The sequence below is a fragment of the Apis dorsata genome, unplaced genomic scaffold (genome assembly GCF_000469605.1).
Source record: "Apis dorsata unplaced genomic scaffold, Apis dorsata 1.3 scaffold_315, whole genome shotgun sequence".
Taxonomy (NCBI): domain Eukaryota; kingdom Metazoa; phylum Arthropoda; class Insecta; order Hymenoptera; family Apidae; genus Apis; species Apis dorsata.
The window spans coordinates 314,417-321,089 of record NW_006263587.1 but is presented as its reverse complement, the minus strand read 5'-3'; positions in this window follow the sequence as shown (position 1 = coordinate 321,089).

Genomic DNA, 6,673 nt, shown 5'->3' with positions numbered 1-6,673 from the left:
CCCTCTCCCTCTCCCTCTCCCTCTCCCTCTCCCTCTCTCGTTTCAACGAAAAAAGTATGATCGAGTTTGGAATCCTCGTCGTCGAGTATTTTCGTTCTAATAAAGCGAATGAAAAATTTTTTATAGAATATATAGAATGCCTCTAATAATTTTAAAACTTTATTTTTCTTCTCGTTTCAATGAAATGAATTATCGAAATGAGGAACGAAAGGAATTAAGGAATTTATTGAAAAATGTATTTTTATTCTTGAAATAATATAATTCGAATTAAATATTGGAAAATTTCAAAATTTGAAAATCCATTTCTCTCGTTCGAAGTGGTTTTCTTATTAAAAGGAGGAAGGAAAGGAATACTGGTTAAAAATTCCAAAAAGATTTGATATGTTTAATAATGTGTTCAATTCGAATTATCGAAAAATTTCAAAATTTCAATAGAAAAGAAATTCGAAGTGGTTTCTTTATTGAAAGGAGGAAAGGAACGAAAGGAACACTGATCAAAAATTCTAGAAACTTTTGATATAATTTTTAATAGTGTTTCCAATCTTTCAATAATACAATTCGAACTATTGAAAAATTTCAAAATTTTTCTTTTTTCTTTTTTTCTTTCATTCCAAGAAAGGAACGATTGATTTCTCTATTAAAAGATGCAAATCGAAAATTTTCCAAAAACTTTCCACATAATGTGTGTCTCCAATTTTCCAATTCGAAATTTTTGCTATCGAAAAATTTCAAAACTTCCCTTTTTCCAACAAAGAAAGAAATTCGAAGTGGTTTCTTTATTAAAAGGAAGAACGAAAGGATCAATCAAAAATTTCAAAAACTTTTCATATATTCTTCGTAGGTCTTTTTCTTAGAAATTTTAGAAATTTTTCGAAAAGACACGTGGAAAGCTTAATCGATTCCTACGAATAAAATAAAACTCTTCGATTGTGTCTCCAATTTTCTAAAAATGAAATTCGAATTAAATGTTATTAACTATTAAAAATTGTCAACACATTGTTTTTTCCTCTCGTTTTAACTCGAAGTGATATTTTTATTCAAAGGAACTGGCGATCAAAAATTTCAAAAACTTTTCGCATAATTCGAATTAAACATCGAAAAATTTCAACACGTTTCTTTTTTCCTTTCGAACGAGGAAAAGAACGATTCTCTTCTATTCTATACGATTCTCTTTCTATTGAAAGGAGAAACGAAAGGAACTGACGCATCAATCAAAAATTCCAAAAACTTTCCGCGTAGAGTTCAATCGCCTCCAATCTTCCAGTAATACAATTCAACAAATTTCAAAATCTTTCTTTTTCTTTCCAACAAGGAAAGAAACTCTTTATTTAAAAAATTCCAAAAACTTTCCACACAGACTTCAATTTTTCCAATAATATATAATTTCCAAAATACAATTCGAAAAATTTCAAAACCTTCCTTTTTCCTTCCAACGAGGAAAGGAACTCAAACTGGAACTCTTTATTCCAAAAATTCCAAAAACTTTCCACACAGACTTCAATTTTTCCAATAATACACAATTTCCAAAATACAATTCGAAAAATTTTAAACCCTTCCTTTTTCTTTCCAATGAGGAAAGAAATTCAAAATTCACTCTTTATTCCAAAAATTTTTCAAAAACAGATTTCAATTTTTCCAATAATACACAATTTCCAAAATACAATTCGAAAAATTTCAAAACCTTCTTTTTTCGTTCCAATGAGGAAAGAAATTCAAAATTCACTCTTTATTCCAAAAATTTTTCAAAAACAGATTTCAATTTTTCCAATAATACACAATTTCCAAAATACAATTCGAAAAATTTCAAAACCTTCTTTTTTCGTTCCAATGAGGAAAGAAATTCAAAATTCACTCTTTATTCCAAAAATTTTTCAAAAACAGATTTCAATTTTTCCAATAATATATAATTTCCAAAATACAATTCGAAAAATTTTAAACCCTTCTTTTTTCGTTCCAATGAGGAAAGAAATTCAAAATGAAACTCTTTATTCCAAAAATTCCAAAAATTTTTCAAAAAAAAAACTTCAATTTTCCACTAATACACAATTTCCAAAATATATAATAATTCGAAAAATTTAAAAATTTCTCTTTCCCTCTTTCCCTCTCTTTTTCTCTCTTGTTCCACTCGTGCTGCCCTCCTTAAAATCAAAAGGAAGTGGATAAAGGATGGGAGAATATCAAGGATTTCGGAGGGTCGCGGCGCGAGTGAATCACGTTCCGAAAGTGGACGAGCGGGCGGAGGGAGCGAGGGGCGATTGGGAAAGACAGTGGGTCAAAAAGTGGGGTCTGTCGGCCGCGCGCGAAACAAGGACATCCGCGTAAGAGGAAGAAATTCTTTCCTCTTCCAGGAGAGACTCCCACGCGAGCGTCGTCTCTCCTCTTCCTCGAGGGGGGGCCCCCCTCACGCGTGCCCTCCATTTTCCCCACAACGCGAACCGGAACGAATTCAACAGTCGCCACTTCCTCCTCCTCCTCCCCCTCCTCCTCCTGCGAGGAAAGGTGTTGTTGTTGCGTTTACGTTTATAGTTGCACACCTCGAAGAGAATCGCACGCACGGCGAAGAAGAAGTTGGAATACGAAAGAAATTAAGATTTATTATAGTAAAGTGTTACTGCGAAACGAAGTTTAAAGTCGTGGTACGGAGTTAATTGGAATAAAAAAAGCTCATTAATTGGGATTCAGTTAATTAGTCAATTTGGCACGCGCGAGTTGCACGCAATTATAAAATAGTTTTCAAGATAAAAGTAAAATAAAGGTTAACAGTTAGCTTGTTGCCATCAGGGAAAAATTTTAACGTAATAATAATTGGGAGTAATTGTAATGAAAAAAGGCCGAGGTTGTTATATTTTAATAGGTGATTAATCGAAGTAGTTTTATTGCGACGTATTTCAAAAAATTAAATAAAAATAAGGAAGGATATATCGATGGTTAACTCGAGTTCAAACGAATCTAATTCGAACTAGTTATCAAAGAATAGATGAATCTAACGAAATATATCAAACAAAGATTAACAACAATCTCTCCGTTTTGAAGTGAAACGTTAGAAAGAAACGCGTTAAGATCGAGCGCGAGCAATGTATTCCGTCTCGAATAAACGAAGGAACGTTAGTTGCAAGTTGCAAACAGGTCGTTCGAGAAGTGGAACGTAGAAAAGATGGAAGAAAGCGTGTTATTAATATTCCAGATCCATTTCATAACTCGTCGTTTCTTCCATTCATTTCGATAGATCTCAATTCTCGTTCTTTTTCTCTTGAAACATATATATACATATATATATTTCTCGCGAAGTTGCTCGCATAACGCAAGATCGTGAGGCATCGAATAGCATGCGAGCGGAGGTCTGGCCGCGAGCAGGCACCGTGGGAATGTTAGGCGGGCCCACTGGCCGCTGCCCTCTCTCCTTCCTCTTCGCTCTTCCTTCCTTTGCCTCGACCTCTTCTCCTATCCGTTCTCCTATTTCTTCCTTCCCCCCTTCCCGCCCCCCCCACTCATTCCGTTATTGGACGCGTTTAACCACACTTACGCGCAACTTTTTCTTTTTTTTTTTTGTTTTGTTTATCAATATTCACACGTATATACACTTGAGACTTTTCGCAAAAGCGATGAAAATTTCATTCGTCATCCTTCGTCCGTCTCTCTCTCTCTCTCCTTTCCTCTTATTTCGTATCCCGTGCGTTCAACTTCTCTCTTGCGTAATTTCGTTTAAATTGTTCTTGGAAGTAAGGAAGGACGAGACTTTTGTTCCAGTTGAAAATTTCACACACACGTGTTCCGAGTTTCATCGAGTGATAAATTATCTATCTATAAAGGGGGGATATACAGGATATAGATTTTTGCTAAAATTGGACGGGTGTGAACGATCGAAGAGAGTTGGAAGAGATTGCGAGCCGCGCAACTTGCATTGCATAGCTTCGCCAGCTACGCGAAATTCTCGCTTCTTCGCCTTTGCCAACAGTTGGGCATTAACCCTACTTGAAAAAAAGTAAACTGGTTAAAAATAAACTTGCTTCGACTTAATCGCTTGTTTAAAATTGCTTCCGATTATTGTTATTATCATTATCCTTTTGAACGATAAATCGAATCGAGATGATAACTTTACATTCGTATCTTGCTTCAACTATTAAATTTTTCCCCCTCCCCCCCCATCACGAGCCGCGTACAATAACATTCAAACACTTACGCAATCACGAATGACGAATAAAATGAATCACGAGATCACGGAATGACANNAAAAAAAAAAAAAAAAAAAAAAGAAGAAAAAAGAAACGAATCAAATTCTTAGTAATCTCGCTAAGGTTGGTTACCAACGTATCGTCGAATTAACGACGACAGGACGAGTAAAATAAGTAAAGGGGGACGAGGAAGGAGGACGCTCGCTGTCTCTTTCTCTCGAGGAAAGGGAGGGGATAGGATAGTCGAGGACGAGGCAAAGTCGGTAACCTTCTTTCCGGCGAAATTATCATAATGGCTCGGAACAGAAGCATGGCCCGAAGCGACCTCCGCTCGAGTCGAAAACTGGCCGTTGTACGAGATGCATGCGCTACGCTCGCTTTGGACGGGTATGTAAGCGCGTGTGCTCGCCTCGAACCCGACCGAGGTTGCCCTGGCGGGCCACAACGCCGGCTATATACACACACTTCCAATGCCTCTCTCTCACACGGTAATTACGTGACGTATTAATACCAGTTATTCCGCGTCGACTGGTTCTCTTGCCCGTCTCGATCCGCAGGTGTATTTCGGATCTCTCTCGATCCTTCTCTCTCTCTCTCTCTCTTTCGCCCTATCTCTCCGTCTCTGTCTCGCGCGCGCACGCGCTCTCGTCTTCCTTTCGTTCGTCTCGTCCCGTCCCGTTCCGTTCCGTTCCGTTCCGTCTCGTCCCGTCTCGTCCCCCTTCTATATAGCGAGGATTCGTTCCTCTCGCCGGTTTCGCGACTCGCACGTATCCTCCCACGAAGAGAGTACCACGTCTACGTGGCCGCCGTTTAATGGGATAGTTTTTTCTTTTTTTTTTAGAACAAAAAACAAGAATTTTCGAAGGATGGTGTGCCGCGTGTAATATCCGCGAAAATAGCGTGAATCGGAACAGAGTAAAATTCGGTGGAATTAGGTTCGAATCGTCGATAAAGAATATATTCGCGGAACGAAATATTCTTCGAACGAGAAGAGAGAGAGAAAAGAAGGTGAAAGCGAAGAGGAACGTGCACGATCGAAATCAAATAGTTACTTCGATAATTTATCGCTCGAAACGTAACAATAATCGCGAATAAACGTTATTCGCTTCGAGTGAGTTCTCTTCGAAATTTTTAACTACTTTCCAACGGGTTGATGGCCAACTCTGGTCCGGAGCGTGAACGTGTGCACGTATGTTGGCCGGTAACGGGACGACGATACGGAAATCTTAATAGCATCGACTCGCGGCACTTCTCTCGCTGCCCGCCTACTCTTTGCCTTGCCACCTTCGAGCCGGAACTGTTGCCTGCGGGGACGAACACCCGCTTATTAGCCGTGTAAAAATCACTCCACGCGATGCTGCATCGGCCACGCGATACCACCACCCCTCCTCTCCGCCGATCCTGCGTGCTTTCTCCTTTCTTCTCGCCCTCCCTCCCCAATTTTTCGTTTCCCATTTTTTCTCAGGGAATCGAAGTAATTTATACGCAAAATTATGTAATTCGATACTCGCGAATAGCAAAAAGTATTGAAGTATTTTTTCGATTAATAGTTTTTGTTTCTCGATTTTTCTCTCTTTCTCTCCTTTCCATTCCTAATTACTTTCCATTACCTTATCGTATTTTTATCATTCGCAATTACGCATCGGTATTATACATGCTTTTACATGCTCTTTTTCGAATTACTCTCCACGGTTACAATTTTAAATTCGTCCTATTCACGATTAGAACTTATTAACGGAAAGTTTCGTTCAATATAGACGGTTGAAAAACTGAAATGTTGGCAAGGTAAGAAAGAAAGAAAAGGGGAAAAAAGATGGATTGGAAGATGGGGGGAAAAAAGAGGAGGATGGGTAAGAAGCTCCCTTCCCATCATTAGGCCGTTTGGCCGCGAGGCCGCCGCAGGGTTTTACGTAGGTGTTTATTTATCGTCGGAGGCCGCACGGAGGAGAATTAGTACCGGCCTGTATAATCTCTATTTGGAGTAATTATCTTGCAAACGTTAATGGATCTTGTTCCGCTCGATCTTGGTCGAGACGTAGAACGGAACGTTCCCAATCCAATCCAAACCCTTCCATCCCTTTTCGTTACATAGAAATCGTTATATAGAATTTTTTGATTTTCATTGATTTTATACTTTCGAGAGCGCGACTTTCGAGAATCGTTCTCCAAAATTAACATAAATTCGAAAAAAAGCTACTGGACGGCTTTTGAGAGAATCTCAAAAATATATATATATATATATATATTTCAAATTTTTAATTCGATAAATAAAATTTGCAAATTCTGAATTTTCGAAATTCTCTCTCTTTTAATTTCCAACGGAACAAGAGCATCGATTTTCCAGGGGATAAGGGAAAAATTGAAAATTTTTGAGGGGATGGAACAAAGTTTGAAGAGAACGCGGAAGAAAGTTGGTCTCCAAGCGGCACGTACGAGTTTACGAGTTACGGCGAGATACGAGATATGTCGTAATCGACGACCCAATGACCTCGTGCCTGATG